Source organism: Episyrphus balteatus, chromosome 4, assembly GCF_945859705.1.
Source record: "Episyrphus balteatus chromosome 4, idEpiBalt1.1, whole genome shotgun sequence".
NCBI classification, from domain to species: domain Eukaryota; kingdom Metazoa; phylum Arthropoda; class Insecta; order Diptera; family Syrphidae; genus Episyrphus; species Episyrphus balteatus.
Window position 1 is genome coordinate 68,031,184 of NC_079137.1, and position 12,827 is coordinate 68,044,010.

At 28.4% G+C, this 12,827-nt stretch overlaps 1 protein-coding gene across 2 annotated transcripts in view; it reads left to right on the plus strand.

Moving 5' to 3' along the window:
- Nucleotides 1–12,827, plus strand: part of LOC129917769 (probable G-protein coupled receptor No18) — a 162,793-nt gene that overhangs the window by 21,133 nt on the left and 128,833 nt on the right. The gene's annotated exons all lie outside the window — the stretch shown is intronic.

Here is a 12,827-nt window from a genome sequence, read left to right on the forward strand (position 1 = left end):
TCTTTTGATTCTTTATTCTTATCATAAATGAACATTTATTTCAAATTTTAATGAGATAAGCAATTTTTGTTTATTTGGTCAGTATTATTTTTGTTTTAGTATGCTAATGTTCTCACGTCAATTAGGTACCTGTAATTTATTGAAATAGTGTTGCCAATTGACTTGCATTAAAAAAAAAAGGTAGTTTCCTTAATAGTTTTATGTATACTAAATTGTTTGCACCAATCTAGCCTTTATGAACCCATAATATATGATAAAATAAAATACTTTACAGCTCAATAAGCACTTTTATATTCCCTGCTTAGGACATACTCTTAACAACCCTTATGCAAACAATAATTAAGACACGTTACACTCAAATAATTATAACATTTTACGGGCGCACTTTCCTCTATATGTTTTCTTGACTGTGCATATAATATAAAAACATTTAAGTACCTCTACACTACACACCATATGCTACTTCGGTTAAAGGAAAAGCTCATAAAACTGTTTACTCATGCCAAGTAAAAAAAAAAGGAATTTCCTTTTTGGGCTTTCTACTTGCTGGTATATTTCCATTTAAGAAAGAAAAAATGGTGACATATTAAAGCTTCCAAAAAGAGAAAAAAAAAAACAAGTAATTAAACATACCCAAAAACACGGCATCATCTGGCTGGAAAGAAGAACACTTTCACATATGGCCACAAAGCTTGAATATACAACCTATAGAAATAGGCACACCAAAGGGATGTTTTATTCGAGCCAAAAACACACACAAAAGAAGGATATACTTGATGAACTGTTGACACTAGCCTTGCGCCATATAAATGCTTTTAAGAACGACGAAGATATTTTGTATTTAAAAAGGTTAATAAGCATTAAATCTTATGTGAACGTGAGAAGACTCTGTTTCTTTTTATATAAGCTTGACGACATTTATGAACATAAGCCTACTCTCATTGTTTGTGGTGAAACATGCAGAAAAATGCTGAAATTACTTTATATTATTTGGTTCCGGTTCCGCTGAGAGTAATTTCCACAAATCCCTCATAGAATTTGGAACTTTGCTCACGAAACTAATAAAAATGGAATTTGTATGGTCATCTGTTTCAAACAATAAATTTAGGGGGAATTCAATTGAGATAGAAGAAGAATAGAAACAAGGCTTATAGGATACTTATATGAGTTTTATGGGAGCAGAATAGTGAAAGGGAAGTATTATTGAAGTGACAAATTGGAGACATTTTCAAGGAGAAAAAAACTTATTTAGACCAATAAAAGGACTTTGCACTTTTGTAAGGAATAAATGAGAGTTAGTAATAATGGAACTAGTTCAGTAGATCTTTTATTACTGTCAACTTTGTTAAAACGAATAAAAGACATTTATTTTCACCTTTCTTCTCTGAACATTTCAATCTTCTTGTATTTTTATTTTATAAGTAATCATCTCCAAAGAGTCTAATAGATCCTTTTCATTTAATATAAGGAGACAATAACAACAAAAACCCCTTTTATTAAATTAATTTTTAATTCACTTTTGCTATTAAAAATAGAAATACAAAGTAAAAATGAAGAGAATAGTAAAAAAAAAAAACGCTAAAGGCGTTAAAGCAACTCTAAAACCACTCACATAACTTTTTCAAGCAAAAAAACTAAAAAAAAAAGAAAAAAATTCTATGCAATAATAATAATTTCTGTCCAGGATAAAAAACAAAGTATTCCCCAGATGAACCGTTTTTCCACCAGGAACTCATTACTCATAGCGTCTCATCACTCAGTGTTGGATATACCTACTTTTTATTTTATCCAGTCTGTGTTTGTGTGTGTGTGTTTGTTTTTTTAGTTTTGTATATGAAATGTTGTTTTAAAGTTTTTATGCAAATGACGGCATATAAATTCCAAGAAATTTCATTCCTTTTCCTCTTTTCTGTTTGGGTGGATGATTCCAAACGGTTGTATAGAAGTTCTCTAAAAGAGTTTAATATTGGAGTTATTATGTTCTTGTGTTTTTTTATAGTTATTTTTTATTGCAGTTTAAGTTTATGTAGTTTTTATGTAAAAAGACAACTTACCTAGCATACCGACCTTCTTGATATTTTTATTAAAATTATGGAATTCATTTTTGCATACATTTTATTGCTCAAATAATATCAACCAACTTTTAAAATGGAAGAGCAAGTAATTTTTTTAGTGCATCTTAAAAAGGAATATAAGAGCATAATGCGTTATGTTTTTTTTAAAGCCAGGTTGACTATTCTTTTTTTTTGCATAGTAAGCATTTTATCATTGTTTTTACTTGTAACTTACAGAGAAATTATAGATCGAGTGCATAAGTACGTAACAAAATATAATTTAGATAACATTTTAATTTAATTTTGATATATTATATCAGTCTGTAAGGGAAGTTACAGCTTAGACAGATATAGATCTATTCATTTCAAATTTTATTTTTTTGCAGAGCCTCTTAAAGGATTTTGGGATATAATTTTTTTTAAGCACCATAAAAAATGCTAACTGTTAAGTACCGAATTTTGAAATATTTTAGTTTCCTAATTAGGGCTTTAATGACATTTTTAAACCACATCAATCTTTTTAAAGATTTTTTTTTTCAAAATTTGTGCACTTGACTTTACACTTGATTTCAGTTTCTCGCAAACAAGTACCAACAAAATCTAGTAATAATATTAATGAATTACCCCACATAAGAACAGAACCTCGAAAACAGCGAAAATGACATTTTTTATCATTTTATAGCAGTAATATTTCAAAAACGGAGGCCAATCAAATTTTTCTGATTTCAGATTCGGATTCAACACCCCAAAAAATACTAGAAAAGTATACTTTGGTTCTTGTGGCAAAAAAAAGTTAAATTTTGTTGACCAATGTTATTATTACTTCTTATATGTAGCTTTTGAAATGAGCCCAAATTCTCTCTTTACCTCAAAAGAACACCCGTTAGCATTAAAAAAAATTATAGAATATTCCTACTATTGATTTTTTTGGGACTCTTATTTAAACAAAAACCCTTTCAACCATAATATTTTTATAGACTGCCAAGATTTATTGGCTTATGACAGATTTTTTACCAATTTGTTTTTGCTACAGTTTTTTTTTTTAACTTATTCTGAAAATTAGCTTTCCTAAAAAAAAGACTCTTTCACTCAAGGTAATTTTAAAGACTCTTTAAATTCTTAAATTAATTCTTACAAGCAACGAGACTTTTTTATCTGTGCTAGTCACAAAATAAAATTTATGAAAATAATTTTATAAATTTTCGAGAATGGGATTTTTTTGAAATATTGTTCTTAAGATTTTGATATTTTTTTTTATTTTTCAAAACATGCATCAACAAAAATCTAATAACTTTAAACAAATAATGACTTTTGCGATTTTTTTTTGTAATATATATTTTAATAGTAGAAATTAAGCGAAGCACTTTCTATTCACTTTTGCAGTGGTCAATTCATTGAAACAAATATTCAATGTTGACATCCCAAAACATAAAAAAAATTTGAGCAGTTGTGCAACTGTGTTAAATATATTTTTTGGGTCGCTTAAATTGTATTCAAAGTCTGTTTCACTCGAATCATGTTTTCTGAATAATCTCAAAAAGTGTTTACAAACACATTGAAACGAAAATCTTTTCTGAAGTTATGTCGAAAGCCTGACGTGATGTGGTATGGTTTGGTTACACTTAAATGAATTTCGGATTCGATTTTAGCGACCAACAAAATTATTAAGATGGTCGCACCCCCAGGTTAGATCTTTGTTTCTGTTTAAGATTTTGAAAAAAATATTACGTATACGCCGTAGTGATCGGATAAAATACTGAATTTGGAATATAGACAATTTTATATAATATTGGTATTGAAAAAAAAAAAACAATTTCAAGTACAAACAATAATACATATGTAAATATCGAGGAACCATCTAAATATAGGTAGTTTTAGAATCAGAGGTTTGCAAGCTTAATGATTTTACTTACAAAGCTGAAATTTTTAAGCAACTATCCTCAAATGCGTTTCTTGTAAATTTGTATCTTAACGATTAAATTTTCTTATTACTTTAAAAATTTAAAAATTCGAATATAGAGCAGTTAACAGAACAAAAAAAAACTCCAATTAATGCGTATTAATGTGTTAAATTACGTAATCAGGATTACTGTAAGAGCAATTATGTGTTCTGCAATTTTAAATCATTTTCTGTGTTAAAAACAATAAGTCACAAAAAGATTTTATTTAATCAACAAACAACGACAAAAAAAAAATAACACAAATGATGTATAAACATTTACTTTACGTTAAAAGTTCATACATTAACACACTTTTTTTGCATAATGTAAATGATTTAATTTTAAAAACAGTTTTCATATTTAATTGCATTTTATTTTTTTAATTACACAAAGCTCTTTTGCCATTTGTGTATAATTTTATTTCTGTAATTTTTGTTTTGTTTGTTACTAATTGAAATAATCGATTTTTAATGTGGTTGAAATCTTTACGCCAGCAAATGTGTGAGAAATTATCAATAAAATTTTGTAAAAAAACAAAAAAAAATTATCAAAAAAGTGCTAAAATACAAAATTAAATGTAATCCTTCTAAATAAATAGAAATTTTGTTTCTATTTTTTGTGTGTGATGACATGTAATTTCCATTAAAAAAGCCTCAGTTAATAAATTTAAAGCAACAACAAAAAAATTATATTTTGTATGTGATTTTAATTGTATAATATTTAATATCATTAAAAACTCCCTCTGCAAGCAGCTAATTATTATTGAATATTTAATTAAAATAACACTACTATTATAGACTTAACGCATTATAGAGAATTTTTTTATTTCTAGTTTTAATTACTGTTGCTGGTAAGCAAACATCAATTTTAAACCAATTGCTTTTTGATATAATACAAAAAAAATACTAATTAAATTTTTAATACCCAATTTTTTTAGTATCTCTTGAATCATGTTGTGGATATTTTTTGTGTCCTTTGAACTGGCCAACTAGGTGTTGATAAAAAAAAATAAAATTTCATTTTCGGTTGCCAGGAAAATGAGTTTATTTAAATTAGTTTTTATGAACACTGCACATTTTGAGTTGTGTTTTTTCTGTTCTGACATTTTTTGCTTAAAATTATTGAATACCTTTCAGCAATGGATTTGAATGAATATTATTATTTGTGAGTTGATATTTTCATAAAAATTCTTATACAAAATGTATATCCTCCACTCACTATGTATCCTTTTTTTTAGGGTCAAAAAAACACAATTTCCGTATCGTTGCCAAGTATTAAAAAAATCCTGAGTTTCACGATATTTTTTTTTTATTTCATACAACATCATACAACTCTCCTTGAGAAACTTTTTCAAACTGTAAATTTATTTCTTCCAATTTTCAAAATCGAAATTTTCAACATGAGTTGAGTGTATCTACCCACTACAAACCCATCATCATACAACAATAATAATGCCCTAGAGCAAACGCAACACATTGCATATATATATATATACAACTTTTTAACACGTTTTGAAAGTTTCCAAACAGGAAACTAACCGCACGATTTTAGGTTTTCGGGGTTCGAGAGAGAGATGAAGGAAAAGTGCACTCACTTCGTCGTCGTCGTGAGCAATTTGAAGTTTGAGTGGTTTCTTCTTGGCATGTATTGTGGCAAGTTGTGTTAATGTCTGATGGCGAATGTATATAATTTGTGTTGGTAAGAAAACTTAGAAAATTGAAAACTTTAAGAAAAGGAGGGCAGGTAATTATTTTGGAAAAGTCGTACATATGACTTCCTAAAATCTTAAAAGTTATATGAAAGTTGTATTTTGTGAAATTTGAGTGTAAAATAGAATAAAATAAACTTTTAGTTTTAAGGAATCACCACTAGTTACTGATTTTATTGGTACTTGAGAAAGTAACAAAATTTGATATTTTCAAGGAAAACTTTCAAGAAATAATGAAATCTCAGGAATATGAATATTATATTCTTGAAGTTGGGTGACCAAATCTTTTGCTAATCTAAATCGGGGTTAAATTTTAATTTTGATTAAATGCTTTGTATTTTTCCAGTAATAATTACTCTTGAAGATAGTTAGTTGGTGAGTGATAAAAAAATGTATATTAAATTTTTGAGTTTTGTATAGAAAATAAATATTACGCATACACCATAGTGACCAACAATTAACAAACATGAACTTTTTTCTTCGAGCTTCGACTTATGTAAAACATGGAAAAAGATAAAATGCCCAGCTACTGAGTTATTGCAAAGAAAAAAATATCATTTAAGCGGTATCTCATTCAGGGTTGTAAAAAATCATTTTATTATTAATGCATTCTCCATTACAAATTTAAAAAAAAAATATTTACTGAACATAAAAAATATTTTCATTGAAAAAAAAATATTTATTGCAACTGAAAAATATTTGCATTGAAAATAAAATTTTTAATGCAAATACAAATACATATTTTCATAAAAAAAAAAAATGCAAATATAAAATTTTCTGCATTCAAATATTCGAAATTGTAGGAAATTCGAGAAAAAACATGCACACTCTTTGCAATAAATTTTTTTTTCAATGCAAATTTTTTTCATTTGCAATAGTAATTTTATTTTCAATGCAATTTTTTTTACACTTGCAATAAATTTGTTTTGTAATGCAAATAATTTTTATTTGCAATTACATAATATTTTTTTTTTTTTCAATGCAAATATTTTTCAGTTGCAATAAATTTTTTTTTATGCAAATGTTTTCAAGTTGCAATAAATATTTTTCTTATGCATTTTTTTTTTTATTTGCAATAAATTTTTTTTTTAATTTCAAATTTTTTTTTTTTTGGTTATTAACTCCAATACTATTGTATTTCAAAATATTACACAAATTATTTTATGATTTATGTTGTCTGCTTCCATATGATAATAAATGATCTTTAAGATGAAAACAAATTGTGAACGATGTAGCCAATTTAAGATATTTCACATAAATTAAATTTGGTCCCTATGGTGTATGCGTAACTTTTTTTTTCATTGAACATTATTTTCTGTCAAAAAACATTTTTTCGCCTCAACCCAGTAAAAATAAAAACAAATCCTTGCATACAACTTTACAAATTCAATTCCTCCGAAATCCTGTCACTAAAATCGAAAATGAAATTTTAATAAAAGTTTAGTTTTTTTTTTAATTTGAATTGGGCAATGAATTTGTATCTATAATAGCAAAAGTGTACTAATAGCTTATACCGCTAAACCTTTCTTCTTCAACCCATTTTTATTCCAAACCAGTAAATGTCATTCATAAGATTTTATATAAAATTGCTTAGCTCACCTTTATTTCAATTTTTTAATTAAAACCAAAAACTTAACTACTATCGATTCCATTGAAATCTTTATTAAATATTTCATGACATTTATTACACAACTATAAAAACCTAATTTGTATTCAATTGTCGTTTTTATCCCGAGTTTCTTCGAAAGAAAAATCAAGTCATAGGGAAAGGACTATAGAATCCTTACCATTTTATTGTTTTTTTCCTCAGCTTTGATCTCTACTTCAGGTTATTAGATTCTTAAGGCAATAATAATAGTCTGTTTCTATGCAATAACTGTTATGGGAATATTATGAAAATTAAAACAAATACAAATTTCGAAAATGGATTCCATTTTTGTTTATGTTTATTTTCTTCCTTGTTGTTGTATTTTTTTTCTTACACCCAGACTTTCATCATAATGAAGAAAATCAACCAAATGGGAAAAATTCCTTTTAATACAGGAGGCACGTTTATCAAATAAAAGTTGTTTGCCGCAATCCCTTTAATGTGTTTGATTGAGTTCTAGGAAGTCTTTACACACACACACACAATCTGACCTGAGTAAAACTTTCCCCCAATTCTGTAAATGTTAACTCACAAAAACTATGTGAAGGCTATTATATGTATTTGTGAATGGGCTTTAATGTTCTTCGAATATTACCTAAAGTGGCTTTTGTGAAATAAATGGAAGGATATTTTGATGATGAGAGAAAGACCATGATAAAGGGAAATCTAAATACAAATGACTTGAGGGTTAGTGGTGAGTCTTTAAACAATTTATTTTGTGTTTTGGTTGTTTTTAATTAAATAGCCGAGAAGAATGGATAAAAGTTTCTATTTTCTTCTTTCAGAGGATATCATCACTCACTTTGTTTTGATATTTTATTCTTTTTTTTTGGTTGCTTTGATTTTATAACATTGTTAAGATATTTTGAATGGGGAATTTGTAGTTCATCAAATCATTAGACTGAAGTTGAAAAGAAAATTTTTTTTAATTTTTTGTTTTGTTTGTTGGTTTCTTGTTGAGATAATTTACTTGGAAATATTTTTGAAGTGCAGAAGTATTTGGTGGAAAAACCACTATCTTAAATGAGTAACAAGTTTTGGAAAATATTTTTTGATGAAATATCTACGCGGTTGCAAATTTTTTTAAACCTTGAAAAATATGATTTGACGAATTTCTATTTTTTTTGTTTTTAATTTATAACTTTGTTGAAAACTTTACTTTTGTTTTTTGTGATTAACAGTCATTTATTGTAAGAAGAAATATCTGTGAAAATGGTCCATCTTTTAACAAGATATTGATAACAAAAAGGTCACTTCTCGCAAAAAATGACAATGCCAAATTTCCACTATTCGATTTTTTTGAGAAAAACTAAAAAACACATTGTTTGTTTAAATTAACTAAAATCATTATGTACATCAAATTTAATCAAAATCGTTAGAACCGTTTTCGAGAAAATTGCAATAACTCAAAGATTTTTTATAAAAGGTACATTTTTTAAGTGATATATTATAAAAAGAAAAAAAAAAAACAACAACCTTGGGAATAACAAAAAACTTATCTGTACCCAAGTTCAAGAAAATCCGCCCACCCGTTTCGGCTGCGGTTTCATGTACAGATAGAAGTGACGACGCACAGACGCACCAACGCACATACCGACGACGACGTACGTCATGACAAAATCCACAATTTTGGATTTCTCTTTCATTGTAATGTTTAGTTTGATTAAAACTTCTATTTTTTTTTTTTATTTTGCACATAAAAAATACTTGCCTTATGTATATTTGGGTGGGTCAAAAAAAAATGAAAATTCGTTTTTTTTGATTTTGTACTCAGAAAATATGATTGATAGACACCTCTAGAATAGACTCACCAAATATGAGCTCTTTATCTTAATTGGAAGTTCCTCCCCTTTGCAGTTTTCCATTTTTAAATCAATCTTCTTCCTAAAAAAAATTTTATTTTTGTACCGACTTCCAAAAATTAGGAGGTATTCAATTCGTTTTTAATTTTTTTTTTTGTGTTTGTTGCCTCATAACTTTGGACTGAGTGAACCAATTTTAATAATTCTTTTTGTAATGGAAAGCTGGCGGGCGGCTGCAATGTGGTCCCATTTTAATTTCGTTCATTTTTAGCCATGGGAACTATTAGAAAAACCATAAAATCCTGTTTTGATCCATGGAAGTCGGTTTTGTTTTTAGATAAAAATGATTATTTATGTATCGACTTTTAAGGAGATTTCTTTACATATTTTTGTAGGAAATGGAACAATCTACAAAAAAGGCTTTGAACACTTTTTTCTTTTATCTAACTGTTTAAAAGATATTTGAGTTCCATAAATTGAGAAAATCTTTAAAAAATCGTTTTTTGTTCTTAATTTTGTAACAAATTGAAAAATTATAGTAATCAAATGGGCAGGACATATTCTTGAAGGAAACAGATTGCTACACAAAAAAAGTCTTATTAACTTTTTTTATTAATCTAACCATTTGAAAGATATTCGAGGTCAAAGTAAAAAAAAAAAATATAAACAGTTTTTTTACTTTTCAAAATTTTCTAATTCACTGAAAAGTCATTATTATCAAATTAACAAGATTATTGTAGGGGCTTAAATGTTCTACAAAAAAGTCCATGACATCAAATTGATTGCTATAACCGTTTAGAAGATATTCGTATCCAAATCGCAATGCATGCGAATATCTTCTAAACGGTTAAAGCAAGAATATATCTTGCTAGTATTTCCACATCAATCTTGTCCAATTTCCATGTCTAAAAAGGCCAGTTTTTGATCGACTTCTTTTGCACTTGTGAATTTTATTGATTTGCATTGATTATTCAAAAGGTTTAAAAAATCATCACTTTCTGACTCATTTAAAATTGTAAAAATGTCATCCACATACCGATGAAACACTTCTTTTCCTTCAGCTTTTCAATTTTATTTCAAGCTTTTCCATATAAATTTCGGCAATGAAAGGACTTAATGGATTACCAATACTTGTACCTTTTGTTGACTTAAAATATTCACTGCGAAACTGGAAAAAACTGTGGTTCAAACAAATGTTGACAGATTTTGTATAAACAGATCTTTTTTCACTTGGTAAATTATTTTCTATTCGATAATTATCTATTGCCTTAATAGCATATAAAAAAAAAAGAGTGTGTGTACACATGAACACGCGACTGAAGTTATACTTCTCATTCAGTATATGTAAATGAATTTCATTTGATATATTCAATTTCTATTATGAAGTAATTAATCCACACTTAGTTTTTTTTACATTTTTATCAAGTGAACAATAAATTAATTCTTTCATCCTCCTTGCGTCCATGTTGTTTTCAATTTATTCTGTGAAATTTACTCATGTTGTGCGGTTCAGAACGTACGGTATATGGTTAACGAAAGTAAATAAAGTGAGCTGAGCTGATGGTTGAGCTGAGCTGATGGTTGAGCTGAGCTGTTGGGTGAGCTAAGGTAAAGTGAGCTGAGCTGAGCTGTGATGGGTGAGAGGATACATTGATTTTTATTTGGAAAGTATAATGAAATATGAAGATATTTTAAACTTTTATAAAACACAATAGCTTAAGATGGTTGGTTCTAGTTATTAATGGAATTATTTTAACACATGGATATTTTTATAAATAAAACAGATAATTTTTCGTGATCTTTTTTCTTGGTTTTTTTAATAGTAAATATATTTCTATTTTTTTAGTAAAATATTTCTTTTTTTATCATAAAAAAAATTCCGGTACAATCCGGTTTTTCGACTTTTTTCAAAATTCCGAGAAATTGCGTTTGAAAGATGTGGTAAATTTTTTTTTCGAAAAATCCCCGAATCTTTGAACTCTCCTGGAAGCTAAACCGCTTGAGAGCAATTTTTGGGAGTGATGCTAAATGATAGCTTGTGTCAGGGGCCTACGCTTTGCACATTATCAGATTTTTAAAAAATGTCCTTCCATATTAAACCGCCACATCATGCCTATTTTATCAGAATCGTGCCTATTTTTTTTTTACTTTTAAGTTCTCCCGGTTTGAGAACGCGTGGACCTACAGGGATGAGAGTTGTACCCAAATGTAGGTTAGAGTCCCCGCTACCTTTTGGCATCAAAAATTTTTTTTTCATTTTCTTCAAAATTCCGCGATATAGGCGTTGGAACGCTTTGATCTAGAGACAGGGGAGTGGTGCCATATGAAAGCTTATATTCTCAGCTACCCGATAGTGGTATAATCCGGTTTTTCGATTTTTTTTTAAATTCCGAGAAAATCGCCTTTGAAAGTTGAAGTCAAATTTTTTTTCGAAAAATCCCCGAATCTTTGAACGCTCCTGGAAGCTAAACCTCTTGAGAGCAATTTTTGGGAGTGTTGCTAAATGATAGCTTGTGTCAGGGGCCTACGCTTTGCACATTATCAGATTTTTAAAAAATGTCCTTCCATATTAAACCGCCACATCATGCCTATTTTATCAGAATCGTGCCTATTTTTTTTTTTACTTTTAAGTTCTCCCGGTTTGAGAACGCGTGGGCCTACAGGGATGAGAGTTGTACCCAAATGTAGGTTAGAGTCCCCTCTACCTTTTGGCATCAAAAATTTTTTTTTTCATTTTCTTCAAAATTCCGAGATATAGGCATTGGAAGTTGGGGGCTAGCTCAAATTTGAGCTGAGCTGAAATGTGAGCTTTTTGCAACCCTGGCAACTTGCCACATTTAAATTACCACATGCAACTTGCCACATGCAGCTTGCCACATGCAACTTGCCACACGCAGCTTGCCACATACAACTTGCCACATGCAACTTGCCACATGCAACTTGCCACATACAACTTGCCACATACAACTTGCCACATGAAACATGTAACTTGCAACGTGTTGTGCGTTTATGTTTGCCGTACTGCGGCGTACTGCATTTTTAAATACTAAAGTACTGCCTACTCTAAAGGTGAAACGACAGCCCTGCTACCCAGGGTGATCGCGTCATAATCCCTTTGACATTCTTGTCAAAAAGTAAATTTTCATACTCACCCTCCCATAAGAAGTATAACTTCAAAAAATAAATGGACCTGGTTTAAAAAAAATTGACTTTTCAAAAAAACATCTTTTTTTTTAATCCAAAAATGTGTTTTTTAAATGATCGTACCTACTTATTTTAATTTTACAATTACTTAAACACTTTTGTATAAAAATTTTAATTGAAATGGGTTGAATTGCTTACGAGTTACTTAGGAATAAAGAAAACGGTCCAAAAAATATATTCCTTACTCCAAAAGTACGGCCTCATTTCTGACAGTAGACACACATTTTTTTTTATCAAAACCGTATGAATCGTTTGCTCATGTTGAAGGTTAATTTTGTTTCTAAAATAAAATTTCAATTTCTCAATATGATTTTGTGCTAAGCAAAATCAAGTTTTTTCGACAGGAAACGAAAAATTTCGACAACTGTTAACTTCACAAGACTGAAAGCCAATGTTTTGACCTTAATCATACTTAAATTTATTCATATAAATAGTCTAGTGAAATGAAGCTGAAATAACAATTTAATATGA